Genomic DNA, 14,058 nt, shown 5'->3' on the forward strand with positions numbered 1-14,058 from the left:
TTGGGTTGATCTTCATCACTCAAAGATGTGTCTACACCTTTGAGGTCTTCTCTAGATATTTTCCTACATGCTTTCTGGGCTTTCCATTTCGTCACTGGACAATGAGCAACTGTGAGTTGGATTGTACCCTGGGTCTAAGTCTGCATGGCTGGATAGTTCAGATTCAGACAAATCATCTGCTGACTCCTCAAAGATATCGTCCATCTGTGAAAAACAATCATGAGAAAATTGCTAAACGCACAAAATGCAGAGCCGCTTCACCCCCAATATCCTGAAAGCGGACAAGAAAATGGAAATATCTGAAATAAAATTCCATTATAAACTGTATTGTAAAAGAACAGTGAACAAACTAAAAGTTATTTGCACACATTAAATTTGACGTGGTTTGAAGTCAGGCATTTTGTGATGGATTTCACAAAAGACGCTTCAGGTTTACAAATTTAGGCAGAGTTTTGGACCAGAGCAAGCAAACCAAGTTGTGAAAGCACTCTGTGTCAATTTGTAGCTCACTTCTACAGTGCTACAGTCATGTGTAAAATTAAGTACCCTTTACTATGCCATTATTTATTTAACAAAAATTAAGCCAAAAGTAAAAAGAACTGGGTTATGCCAAGTACCCCACTGATTCAGTAGCTTGTAGACCCTCCTTTAGCAGCAGTAAATTAACGTAATGGTTTTCCGTGTGGCTATCAGTCTCTCACATTGTTTTGGTCCATGCTTTAGTTCATTGAGGTTTTTGAGCAATTACTTACACACAGCTCTCTTAAGGTCCTGCTACAGCATTTCAGCTGGGTTGAAGTCTGGACTTTTACAAGGTCATTCCAAAACCTTGACTCTTCTCATTTTCAGCCATTCGGACGTAGATTTACTGGTGTGCCTCAGATCAATGTCCTCTTGCATAACCCAATTTTGAACAAAATTTAAGTGTCAGACAAATAGCCTCACATTTGGCTCTAGAATACTCTGTTATACAGACGAGTTCATGGTCGACTCAATCACTGTAAGGTCTCCTGTGGCTGCCCAAATCATCACCCCTCCACCAATGTGCTTGATAGTAGATATGACCTGTCTCTGCTAAAATGCTGTTCAGTTTTCGCCAAACAATGGAACTGGGCATTAGGCCAAACAACTCCACTTTGGTCTTATCTGTCTATGGGACACTGTTCCAGAAGCCTTGTGGTTTCTTCAGATGTAGTTTTGTAAACCTTAGTTGTTCTGCTGTGGTGTTTTAATTAATCAAAAGCTCTTAAGCTCCTAAATCCTGTGAAAGCACTAAGGGGGTACTTAGTATTGCCCACATGTTTTTAACTTTTCCTCCCTTGGGGATTAATAAAGTATCCATCTATCTATCTATTATGTTCTGTAAAATAAATAATGGCATGGTAAAAAGTCACATGTCCATCTGAGGTTGTATTTGCGTAATACAGAAATCCACTATCATCAGTTGATTTTATGATGTTCTAACACAAAGAACACAGAAGTAAAGGAGCAGGTATTAACATTACACATGACTATATAATTCAATTCAATTCAATTTTATTTGTATAGCACTTTTAGCAATTTTCATTGCCGCAAAGCAGCTTTACACAATCAAAAGAATTATTTAAGTTTGTATGAAATGTGAATTTGTATAAATCAAAATGGTCAGTTTGTTCCCTGGTGAGCAAGCCGAGGGCGACATAATGACTATATAATGACTGTTTAAACACACTTAATATACTGAAGTTCAAATGCATTTTTAGAACACTAATGTTTTAAAAATCCATTTGAAATTCAGTATATTCAGTGTGTTTAAAAAGGTAAAAACAAAGCGGGTCTCAAGCAGAATAAATGGGGACTTGAACAAGAGACGCAAAACTGTGTTGGCACTAGGTCAAATTTAAACAAATTTCAAATTTCCAACAATAGTCTTGACAGGGTAGGGTAAAGATGTGATAAATGCACATACCTGTGCTGTGCTATCAACCTTTGTGTCCTGGACCTAACATCAAGCAAAAGATTTAAAATGTTATCATTTCAAATGTTAAAAATCAAATGCAAAAAAAAAAATCACGTCCTACAGTATAACCAGAAATCATATTTTAGTACTTATTTACAAAATTTAGACAGTTCACATGTTATAGGGCATTTCAAAATGTTTTAAACATATTTTATGTTTAAATGATTTGGCCTTCCTTTGGGATTAATAAAGTATCTATCTATCTATCTATCTATCTATCTATCTATTTAAATTAGGGGAGCTGTGCAGGATCCCCTCAACGACACTGTCAGAATAAAAAAGGTACTATGTAAAACCCCACACCGACACACTCGTACGCCTCTCTGCTCTCCTCAGAATCTGTTCTGTTCTTTTTTTCTTTTTAGCAGTTAGCATTTTTTAATTGTGTCTAGACATTTTTACAGATAATTCAGAAGATTAGTTGAAATAGCTGTGTTGGACAACAGGGCCTTCAGGACTGCAGCTGAAGACTCCTGATATGAAATGAAAATAATATGCTAAAGGTGTAAGGTCAAGTTTACCTGTCAAAGCTACTAATTATTCACAGTCAAAGAAGTTAGGACAAATTACATAAGAAAAATAAATACAAACATAAAATCCACATAAAGAAACAATGTGAAGCAACATTTCTTGTATAGCCATTAAGGCCACCATGGGTGACAGAAACCTCATTCCAGTATGTTTCAGTGTTACTGCAGGCAGGAGGACACTTTACTGTAGTACACTTTACTCTAGTACACTTTACTCTAGTACACTTTATCCGTCACTCAGGCACTGTTGCACGAGACTCAGTAAAACAGTATTAGATTAAAAAAAGGTTTAAAGTTACTATTATACAGGGAACATTGGCATTTATTACTGGACAACTGCTAGTTTAAACTTTACTATACTGACTTCTGAATGAATATAAATTTTAATTTTTTCCCCCTAAAAATAACTCTGCCCAGCACTGACATATAAAGCAAAAATCTATCTAATAAATAATATATATTTTTAAAAATAATAAAACTTACCTGCATGGATGAAGTTTGTGAGAAGCGCCTCTCACATGTACTGTGGTGAAGTCTCAAGAGTCCAAGTCTCCTTTTAAATCTCTCCAGCGCCATGTTCCGCTCTGCACGCGCTGCTTAATTGAATGTGGGGGAAGGGCAGAGCACGAGAGTAGCAGCGCAGGTGCAGGGAGCTTAGCTCCGCCCCCTGAGGCCAACCAATTAAGGTTAAATTGAGGCCAGTGCACAGCAATATTCTCAACTTCTCACTCCCTAACTACAGGCCTGTTTAACCAGGTTCAAATGTACAAAATTAAAGATTATTAACATTTAATGAATAACTGCAAACGCACTACTATTACTACTGCCTTGCTTAAGTAAACAACATTAATATTAGTGTATAAATACTAATAAAAATAAGTAAATACCCTGCATTCAGTTTTTACTTTAACAAAACAAAGTATTGGCACCAAAATACACTTAATGTACAAAAGGTAAAAGTGCTCACACTCATGGAACAGTATAAAATGAGTACTCATACTTATTTAAGATTTAAATTTGCCCCTTTAGTAATGCACCACTTTCACCATCACTCTGACTTATGTTTTTAAAAGTACTGTAAATACATCAGCATATAGATTTAAATCCAGACAGACATGAGGAGAAGACGATAGACAGTCAACTACACAATAAACTATTCTATAAGCCAGAGGGGTTTAAATCTAGTTCTTAGGGATAATCTTCACCGGAGTTTTTAATTGACCTTCAACACTCAACACTCACTGAACCTAGCTATTAAAATACACTATATTGCCAAAAGTATTGGCTCACCTGCCTTTACATGCAAGTGAACTTTAGTAACATCCAATTCCTAATCCATAGAGTTTAATATGAGGTTGGCTGTTTACAGTTATAACAGCTTCAACTCTTCTGGGAAGACCATTCGTCTAGAAGTGCATTTGTGAGGTCAGACACTGATGTTGGACGAGAAGGCATTTGATTGCACTGCATTTGAACAGCCTTGCTATAAACTGTAGACTAAGCTACACAAAAAACTCTATTACACAGTAGTAATACATAATCATGTGAAGTGGCATTTGTGTGAATTCAATTGTATAACGTATCTTATATAAAGTGCCTGAGTTCATAGGTAAGGTGACTACACTGCCCACACACAGTGGAAAGTTGAATGCTCATAAATATTTCGGATTGTGACTGACACAAAGATTTTGGGCATTTTCACATTTCATTACTCCAAACATTTGAACTAATATAGAGTATACTGTATATTCTTTCCTCAATAACACCCCCTCACTGCTCCTGGTCATAATTAATCCTCTCATAAGCTGTAATAGTACATAACTACTTTAAATATGACAGTGAAAAGTACAATTTATCTCTCTTAATTGTTACGGAGTAAAAGTACAAAGCAGAATTAAAATAACTTGTATAAATATGTCAAAATGTGAAAAGTTACTTTTCATCACTGATGCATAAACTAATCAGCCAAAATATGAAAAAGCACTCACAGGTAAATATCGATTGTCTTGTTACTGTGGTACCTATAAATAGGGGAGGTATATTAGGCAAAAAGTGAATCGTCAGTTCTCTGGGCAGTCCTTTCATCCATGTGGATGCTATTTGACATGTACAACCTACCTAAACATGGCTGCAGGTCAAGTTACACGTAGAGAACACCTAGAAATGGTGTTACCTAATGGCAGTGGCTTCTTTCAGGAGCATAATACACACTGCACACATTGTTCAGGAATGGTTTGAGGAACATAAGGAGTTTAAGATGTTGACACAGCCTCCAAATTCTGTTGGAAGTGCTGGAAAAACAAGTCCGGTCCATGGAGGCTTCACCTCACAACTTACAGGACTTACAGGATCCGCAACTGATGCCTTGGCACCAGATACCGCACACACCTACAAAGGTCTAGTGGAGTCCAGGCCTTCATGGGTCAGAGCTATTTTGGTGGCACAAGGGGGAACTGATAATATTAGACATGTGATTTTATGTCATGGCTGATGTACTGATGTTCACAGGGTGTGTACTGTAACACACATGAGGGGCTAAACACTAAACACTAAACACTTTTAGAATAACAGTTAAATTCTGCTAAAGTTTATAAAGACAACTGTTATAGTGAATTACTAAAACTAAGAGTGAAAGCTTATTGAAGTTTAATGAAGAAGACTTTACATGCTCTACATATGTGATTAAAGAGGTTAAATTGGCCCAAAATATGTTTTATTCACCCAGCCCATGTTCCATCCCAGCCTTTAATTTAAATGTTATACGGTCAGGTCTACTATTTTGGCATGATAATTATTTTTATTTTATTATTATTTTCATTTTATTATATTTTTGCAGTTGCCTTTTGTACATAACCACACTGAATGTTGACATGAAACACTCAAGATGTGTCAAGAATTTCAGCTTTAATTCAAGGGGTTTCTCAAAAGTATGGCATTGATCATTCTAGAATTACAGCAATTAACTTGTTTACAAGTACCCATCTGGGAGGAGGGGGAAATAACCCAACATAATTAGAAACATAAAAATCACATTTAAAACTTGCATGAAAATGCTTTGCGATTAGTTATTGCCTAAAGTTTGGAACCCATAGACATGACCAAATGTCTCCGCGAGTTTCCTTGCTCTAGATGCAGGCCTTTACTGAAGCTGCAGTTGGTAATTGTTTGCCAGGCTTTCTGCCTTTAATCTTGTCTTCAGTAAGTAAAAATATTGCTCTATTGGGTTTAGAGCAGGTGACTGACTTAGCCAGTGAAGAAGATCCCATTCCTTTGCCTTGTATATTTTTTACAGCATGTTTTGTATCATTATCCAAATGCAATATGGAGTGGCTTCATATCAGCAACACTTTTTCTTAATTTGAGCAGGAAATATAGCAATACACTTCAGAATTCTTCATGCTACTTTTATCAACAGTCATCAATAAACATCAGTGACCTGGTTCCACTGGCAGCAATACAAGCTTATGCCATAACACTTCTGCCAATTTCGGTCCAAACTGTTATATTGGCCACTTGCATGAGTTTATTTATTTATTTATTTTTATACTAATAATGGCCACCTTCACTTACGTAGACATCTCTTTGGGCCTCATTTGGAGGGCTTGAGTTAAAAGCTACCAAATGCTTTTATATGCTTGGTAAGTAATGGAGTAACAAAGGAACAGGTCACACCTGGCCATAAAAGTGCTTGTCAGCTATTTGTTCCATTATTGATAAGCCTCTTACAAAATGTCGGTGTGTGTAAGAAAATGGCTGTAATTCCTGAATTACATACTGCCCACCCCACCACTCCGCCTACATCTCAGCCCTGCCCATGTAACCCTTTACCTCCCACACTCTTTTTACTGCCTTTCATTTCTAGGGACACAGCACACAAGTCTCACCTGGCCCTTGTTTGCAAATTTTGGATAGCCCTCATTTCTTACTGCCGATTACTGACCTTGTGCTGCTTCGCCTATTCACAATAACCTTCTTTCACAGGCCCCCTCACCCTAAGGTAGCTCTCTACCTGTGCAAAACTGGACCAGGGGCCTGGTCCCACCTTCAAAGCATCTCAGGTTTCTCTTCAATCACGCATAAATCTTTCGCCTTTTACTAAAGATTTCCGTGGAGAGGAACGTTGATGAGTTTACCTTATTTTTGTGGGCTTTGCTCTTGCAAAGCTGATTTTTGATCGTGTTTAAAGTGAGAAATGAAAGGAAATTTCCTGGTCTCTGGGCCTGAGCTTCCAACAGATGTTACCACCTACCCTCCTGAAGTCATCCCGAGGTCAAAGTGTGAACCCTTGTCTTGGGGGGTTTACGGGTTATTGCTTCTCGGCCTTTTGGCTAAGATCAAGATGTCAGAAGTGGATGTTGCCGGGCCAGTCCGTGTGACGCGGCTAAGAAACTCTGTAAGGATTGAGTTAAAGAAAAATGCGAGTCAACTCATCAGGACCAGATTTCGTGTCGGACATTTTGTTAAGGAAATTTTGCAAGGTGTGCTGGCTAGACCAGCTTCTTCCATTCTCTGTCTACAGGATTTTGCTCATATTGGATTTATGGATGTTACTTTTGAAGAAATGGCTGCCTGCTTGGCGTTCATGTCTGCATGGGAGAAGAACCAGGAGCATCCAGCACTGGAGGGGCTACTGTTAAGAGCTCTTTACATCTGGGAAGAGGTATCTGTCACCATGCACATGTATAATCCATTTGTTGAAGAGGAAGACATTAACTGCTTTCTACATAGATTTTGTTTGAAAGTTGAGGGTGGACAATAACTTTTGAACACATACGGAATCTAGACTGGGAGGCGGAGATATCAAGTGCGTTTTCGTCCAGATCCTTCTGCACCTGGTGGGGTAATGCAGCCTGCAGCCTTCAGCCTCCTTTGCTATTGGACCCCATAGGGGGTTCCTGTATTATCCTGGGCAGCCGGTAACCTGTAGAAAATGTGGAACAATAGGACACACAAAGTCCACTTGTAACAGTAAGAAGTGCCGATTATGCGGGTCCCAAGATCATGTAGCGGCAAAATGCGATGTCCCTAAGAAGTGCAGTCTTTGTGGTGGGGGAAACCACCTTTATAGGGACTGTGGACTGAGAAAAAGAACCTTTGCTGACTTGTTTTCGGTGAAGGGCCCTACGGGCGAGGAAGAGTTAAGCTCCAAAGTGGAACCAAGTAAGAGTGAAGGAGCTTTGACCATAGACAGCCCTGCAGACCCAGGTTCAGGATGTGGTGCAGAAATACAAGACCAAGACAAAGGACACAACATGGAGAGAGAAGGAGAACCGTCTGTACATGAAATGCCGGGAAACATCAAAGAGAAGGCCGTTGGAGAATCAGAAGGATTGCTTCAAGCCTTAGTCGAGATACCAGAGGGAAATCTACTAGCAAAAATTAATCCCAGTGTAGAGGAAGTGCAGGTTATGGACATCGCAAACATGGAGGCTCAAGCCGACTGGGCGAGCAGCCTTCCAGGTGATGCAGAAATGGTCCCAGAGTGGGCTATTGTTACTGGAAAGCGACCCTTACCAAAGGAGGATGTAGAGGAGGAATCACAAAGAAGGACTCGGTGCCAAGTGAGTAACAGATTTGAATTATTGCAAGAGCTTGATGATATGGATGACAGGGAACCCCGTGTGTTGGCGGCCTTATCCCCAGTCCCTCCGTTTCCGGGGTGGGTGGAGGATAGGCTTAAAAAGACTATGGGGATGGGAAGAGGGAAGAGAATGAGTGGGGTCTCCCCTTTATAAGGGGAGGCGAACTAGATAAATGTTAGTTAATTTTTGTACACTTAATGTAAGGGGTCTAAAAAGCCCCCCAAAACGAAGAGCATTTTTCCTGTCACTTGAGTTTGTTTCTTTTGATGTATTATTTTTACAGGAATGTCATTTGAAAGATAAAGTGGATGTGGAGATTTTCCAAGAGGACTGGAAGGGGGGGATTTCAGTTTGGGGGGTGGGGAATGCTAAAGCAGATGGAGTAGGGATTTTATTTAGGGGGTGGGATTGTGAAATCATGGCTACGCTGAGCATAGTGCCAGGACGCGTTTTGTGTGTGGATTGAAATTTTCGGGGAGTCCCTCTTAGACTAATCAATGTCTACGCACCCTGCACAGGGGATAGAAAGGGGGGGTTCTTCACAAAACTCGAGCCTGTCTGTTTTACAAATAGATTGGTGCTCCTGGGTGGGGACTTCAATGTGTCCCTTGACAAGAAAGAAACAGGAGGAGGTAGTGCAGAGATAAGATTCCTCTGCAGTACGGTCCAGCTAAAAGATGCGGGTGAACTCGCAGGACCAGGTTGGGGGGGATTTACCTGGAGTAATTCACGGGGAGACAAATCAAGGCTAGACTATTTGTTTTTTTCCCAAGGGACACGAGGCTAGGAACTATACAAATTTTCCAACTTGGGCCTCAGACCATAACGTAGTTGGGATCACAGTGGTGATAAAAGTAGAAAGTAGGGGTCCAAACTACTGGCGTTTTAACACCAGCCTGTTGGAGGATGAGGATTTCCAGGCAGCATATCGGGTAATTTGGAAGAGCTGGCAAGCTCTAAGACAGGGGTGGCCTTCCTGGGGAAGTTGGTGGGAAGGGGTAAAAGCCCGCACAGCAGTTTTTTGTGGAGAATGGTCCAAAAGAAAGGCTCAGAATGAGCGACAGGAAATCCAAGCTGCCTCAGATAAACTACAGATCTTGGGAGTAAAGTTGGCCTCCGGGGAGTCATCGGATTGGGAGAGCTTTGAAACACTCAAAGAACAAATTAGGTGTTTTTTTGAGAGACGTGCTAAAGCTTTTGCAATACTGGCTGGGGCTCGAAAGGGCTTGGAGGGGGAGCGCCCATCCAGGTTTTTCTTCGAGGCAGTTCGAACTAGACAGAGAAAGTCTGGGATAGAGGTGGTGCAGCATGAGGGGAAGAATATAAACTCCATGACAGAAATTTTGGAAGTGGCATCCAAATTTTATGAAGGCCTCTTTAGGCAAAGAGGCCAGGAGGGAAAGGACAAGACTCGCTTGCTGGACTGCCTCAAAAACAAACTTTCAAATGAGGAACGCAAAGCTCTAGAATGTGGGTTGTCCTCGAGAGAACTGGAGAAGGCTTTGCACTCTCTGAAACGAGGTTCTGCACCCGGATTGGATGGGCTACCCCAGGAGTTCTATGTAGCTTTCTGGGATCTTATAGGACCAAATCTGCTGGCCGTTTTCCAGGAGTGTATAGGTCAAGGGCTTCTTACCCCTTCTATGCGGATGGGCTGCATCACCCTGCTTTATAATAAAGGGGAACGGTCTGACCTGTCAAACTGGCGCCCGATAACTTTGCTAAACGCGGACTACAAAATTTTAGCGAAGGCCATCACGCTGAGGTTGGGGGGGGTAATGGCCTCAGTGGTCCACCCAGATCAGACTTGTGGGGTACAAGGTCGGACTTGTGCTCTCAACTTGTGTCTCATTAGGGATGTGCTTAGCAAGGCTGAAGAACAAAAGGTCCCTGTAGCCTTGCTAAGCTTAGACCAGGAGAAAGCCTTCGACCGGACAAGTCATAACTTTCTCTTTTCCGTTTTAGAGAGGCTGAACTTTGGGCCTCTTTTTGTAGGGTTGGTAAAGCTACTCTATGAGAAAGCGGTCAGCAGAGTCTGCGTCAATGGCTTCCTGTCCAGGCCAGTGCAGCAGGCGGGAGGAGTGAGGCAGGGTTGCCCTCTCTCTCCACTGCTGTACGTGTTGACGATTGAACCGCTAGCTGCTAGTCTGCGAGCTGATCGAGGACTGAAAGGATTTCATGTGCCAGGGGGGAAAGGGAGAAAAGCCCTCGTCTCCTTGTACGCGGATGACCTAAATCTGTTTTTGACTGATGAAGGAGATGAAGAGAGAGTGAGGGCTCACTTAATTTCTTACTGTCGGGCAGCTGGAGCAGCTGTAAATACCTCCAAGTCAGCAGTTATGGTGGGTGGTTCGTGGGTAGGACGGTCAACCGGCTGGGGTGGTTACCCAACATGTAAGGATGGAATTCGGATACTGGGGATCCAATTCTTTCATGCGGCTAGTGGGGCGAGAAACTGGGTTAGCATGTTGAAAAAAGTACAGCAACGCCTAAGTCTTTGGGGGTCAAGAAACTTGTCAATTACTAACCGAATTTTGGTTGTTAAGACAGATGTGCTGTCCAGGTTGACGCATTTGGCCCGTGTGTTCCCAATTCCCTTAGCAGGGAATCTTAAACTGGAAAGACTAATCTTCGGTTTTATCTGGGGAGGGAGAGTGGAGCCGGTTCAAAGAGCCTTAATGTACCAATCGATTGGGAACGGGGGAAGAGGGGTACCACATCTGCCCCAAAAGACCATGGCCATATTAGTGGCGTTTCATGCACAGCTTGTCGTTCACCCGTCTAGCCACCCAGCCTCAGCCTTTGCCAAATATTGGCTCGGGCTTCCTTTGAGGAGCTTGGCCCCATTAGATCTGTCAAGCCCGTGCTCATTAGTTAGGCCATGGCATCACGAACGCATAGCACAGTTTTTACGTTCAATTCCTGAATGCATGGAAGGAGGGAAGGTACTACGGCACAGGCTTCTTTACAAACTTTTAAGGGAAAACCAAGGAGCTCCGCTGGCACGTCAAATTGTGGGCCGAGATGTGGAATGGAACTCTCTTCAGCCGGCCTATTTGGAAAGTGAGGCAAAAGACCTAAATTGGCTAGCTGCTTTAGGGCGTCTCCCAGTAAGAGAACGCCTCTATCGTTTTGGGAGCACAAGAAACCCCTTATGCCCGGTAGGATGTGGCTTGGAAGAGACAGTGGCCCATGTCTTCTGGTTTTGCCCATGTGCTAGATCATGTTGGGAATTGGTTAAAAAGTGAATAGGAGAGAACCATAGGGTTCCCTGGAATGAGGGGATGGTGCAGTTCGGAGATGGTTTGAAGGCACTGGAACCAAGAAAATACGAGAGTATTTATTGGGTTGGAGAGGAAAGTGTTTGCGAGCGCAAAAACCAAAACAAGAACCGGGGTCTGTTTTTCTAATCTTCTTAAGTCACATGAGAGTCGTGGAGGAGAAAAGGAAAACCCAACAAACAAAAGGAAGTCAGGGAGAATCCCACCCAGGAGCACTGAAGAAGGGGATAGGGTAAATGGTTTTGTACTGGTGTTAGGGGGTTTATTTCCCCATCTATAAAGATAAGAAAGATTAGGAAACAAGGTACAAGTTGCAGCCAAAAAAAAAAGGGAAAGTGGGGCATAATTTCTTTATTTGAAACCCATTAGGAGAACCTTTGGTTTTGAGAGGTTTTCCTTAGTATGTCACTTGGTTTTGGTTGGGTTGTTTTATTAGAATGTTTGCAATGATAAGAATTTTTTATTTTATTTTTTTTGGGGGGGGGGTGACGGTCAGAATTTTATTTCTATGTTATGTATAATCTAAATTTACAAAGATTTGATATGATTTTCTTTGTTAATGATAATTAATTTCTATTTCTAAAGTTATAGGTTTGGAGGAATAACTTGTCCTGAAAATCTGTGTAGCTGTATCTGTACGATATTTGTGTGGGGGGGGGGGAAGGGGGGAAGAAGAGTGCATAATTCCAGGAAGTGTAAGAAATGTTTTGGTAAAGGAGTGAAAACCCATTAGGGGAACTTTGGTTTGTAATTTGGTTTCATTTGCAGGTAATTTCGTTTTGCTCATTCAGTTTGTCACAATAATTGCAATGGTAGGAGGTGTTGATGTGTTTTTTCTAAAATAAAAAAAAAATCTGTTCTTATCAGTTCAATATCTGATACGTCCTCCATACGAGGACCTTATATTAAATGGATTTTTAGATTAGGGAGCAGGAACAGGGGCTTGCTCCATCCGCTCCACGCATCAACCTGGTATTGCAGTACTTCCAGGAATGGTGCACTCGTACAAAATGTCAAAGAAAGAAATGTGTATGCGCAGTAATTGAAAGGTTTTCAAGTTTTATGTATTTGGGACTCTCACCTTAATTTGTCAAAATTTACATGTGTTGCCCATAGATTGATGTAAATTTGGAGACTTGTTGTGACATACCACCAGATGGATTTTGATGAATTACACGAATTATGGATGTTTTCAAACAGGAAATGCCAACTTTACTTTACTTACTTACTCACTCACTTACTTACTTACTTTTACACACACTGCCCACTCCGCCTGCATCTCGGCCCTGCCCATTTAACCCTTTCCGTCCCACACTCTTTTTTACTGCCTTCCATTTCTAGGGACACAGCACACAAGTCTCACCTGGTCCTTGTTGGCAAAATTTGGATAGCCCTCATTTCTTACTGCCGATTACTGACCTTGTGCTGCTCCGCCTATTTACAATAACCTACTTTCACAGGCCCCCTCACCCTAAGGTAGCTCTCTACCTGTGCAACACTGGACCAGGGACCTGGTCCCACCTCCAAAGTATCTCAGGTTTCTCTTCAATCACGCATAAATCTTTCGCCTTTTACTAAAGATTTCCGTGGAGAGGAACGTTGATGAGTTTACCTTATTTTGTGGGCTTTGCTCTTGCAAAGCTGATTTTTGATTGTGTTTAAAGTGAGAAATGAAAGGAAATTTCCTGGTCTCTGGGCCTGAGCTTCCAACAGATGTTACCACCTACCCTCCTGAAGTCATCCCGAGGTCAAGGTGTGAACCCTTGTCTTGGGAAGTTTACAGGTTATCGCTTCTCGGCTTTTTGGCTAAGATCAAGTGTAGTATCTGTTCTTATCAGTTTAATATCTGATACGTCCTCCATACGAGGACCTTATATTAAATGGATTTTTAGATTAGGGAGCAGGAACAGGGGCTTGCTCCATCCGCTCCACGCATCAACCTGGTATTGCAGTACTTCCAAGAATGGTGCACTCATACAAAATGTCAAAGAAAGAAATGTGTATGCGCAGTAATTGAAAGGTTTCCAAGTTTTATGTATTTGGGACTCTCACCTTAATTTGTCAAAATTTACATGTGTTGACCATAGATTGATGTAAATTTGGAGACTTGTTGTGACATACCAGCAGATGGATTTTGATGAATTACACGAATTATGGATGTTTTTTAAACAGGAAATGCCAACTTTACTTTACTTACTTACTTTACTTACTTACTTACTTTTACACACACACACACACTGCCCACTCCGCCTGCATCTCGGCCCTGCCCATTTAACCCTTTCCGTCCCAAACTCTTTTTTACTGCCTTCCATTTCTAGGGACACAGCACACAAGTCTCATCTGGTCCTTGTTGGCAAAATTTGGATAGCCCTCATTTCTTACTGCCGATTACTGACCTTGTGCTGCTCCGCCTATTTACAATAACCTTCTTTCACAGGCCCCCTCACCCTAAGGTAGCTCTGTACCTGTGCATCACTGGATCAGGGGCCTGGTCCCACCTCCAAAGTATCTCAGGTTTCTCTTCAATCACGTATAAATCTTTCGCCTTTTACTAAAGATTTCCGTGGAGAGGAATGTTGATGAGTTTACCTTATTTTTGTGGGCTTTGCTCTTGCAAAGCTGATTTTTGATTGTGTTTAAAGTGAGAAATGAAAGGAAATTTCCTG

General features: G+C 41.5%; 5 non-coding genes across 5 annotated transcripts; all 5 read left to right on the forward strand.

Moving 5' to 3' along the window:
* Positions 1 to 6,580: 6,580 nt before the first annotated feature.
* Positions 6,581 to 6,694, forward strand: LOC128534896 (U5 spliceosomal RNA). The gene has a single exon (XR_008361646.1). It is a non-coding gene; the product is annotated as a U5 spliceosomal RNA (small nuclear RNA).
* A 5,517-nt stretch (positions 6,695 to 12,211) lies between these two features.
* Positions 12,212 to 12,398, forward strand: LOC128534885 (U2 spliceosomal RNA). The gene has a single exon (XR_008361639.1). It is a non-coding gene; the product is annotated as a U2 spliceosomal RNA (small nuclear RNA).
* Positions 12,399 to 12,922: 524 nt separating this feature from the next.
* Positions 12,923 to 13,034, forward strand: LOC128535072 (U5 spliceosomal RNA). The gene has a single exon (XR_008361806.1). It is a non-coding gene; the product is annotated as a U5 spliceosomal RNA (small nuclear RNA).
* A 144-nt stretch (positions 13,035 to 13,178) lies between these two features.
* On the forward strand, positions 13,179 to 13,369 carry LOC128534870 (U2 spliceosomal RNA). The gene has a single exon (XR_008361627.1). It is a non-coding gene; the product is annotated as a U2 spliceosomal RNA (small nuclear RNA).
* A 530-nt stretch (positions 13,370 to 13,899) lies between these two features.
* LOC128535070 (U5 spliceosomal RNA) lies at positions 13,900 to 14,013 on the forward strand. Its single transcript, XR_008361804.1, has one exon. It is a non-coding gene; the product is annotated as a U5 spliceosomal RNA (small nuclear RNA).
* The last annotated feature ends 45 nt before the right edge of the window (positions 14,014 to 14,058 follow it).

This window comes from Clarias gariepinus, chromosome 12 (genome assembly GCF_024256425.1).
Source record: "Clarias gariepinus isolate MV-2021 ecotype Netherlands chromosome 12, CGAR_prim_01v2, whole genome shotgun sequence".
Classification (NCBI taxonomy): domain Eukaryota; kingdom Metazoa; phylum Chordata; class Actinopteri; order Siluriformes; family Clariidae; genus Clarias; species Clarias gariepinus.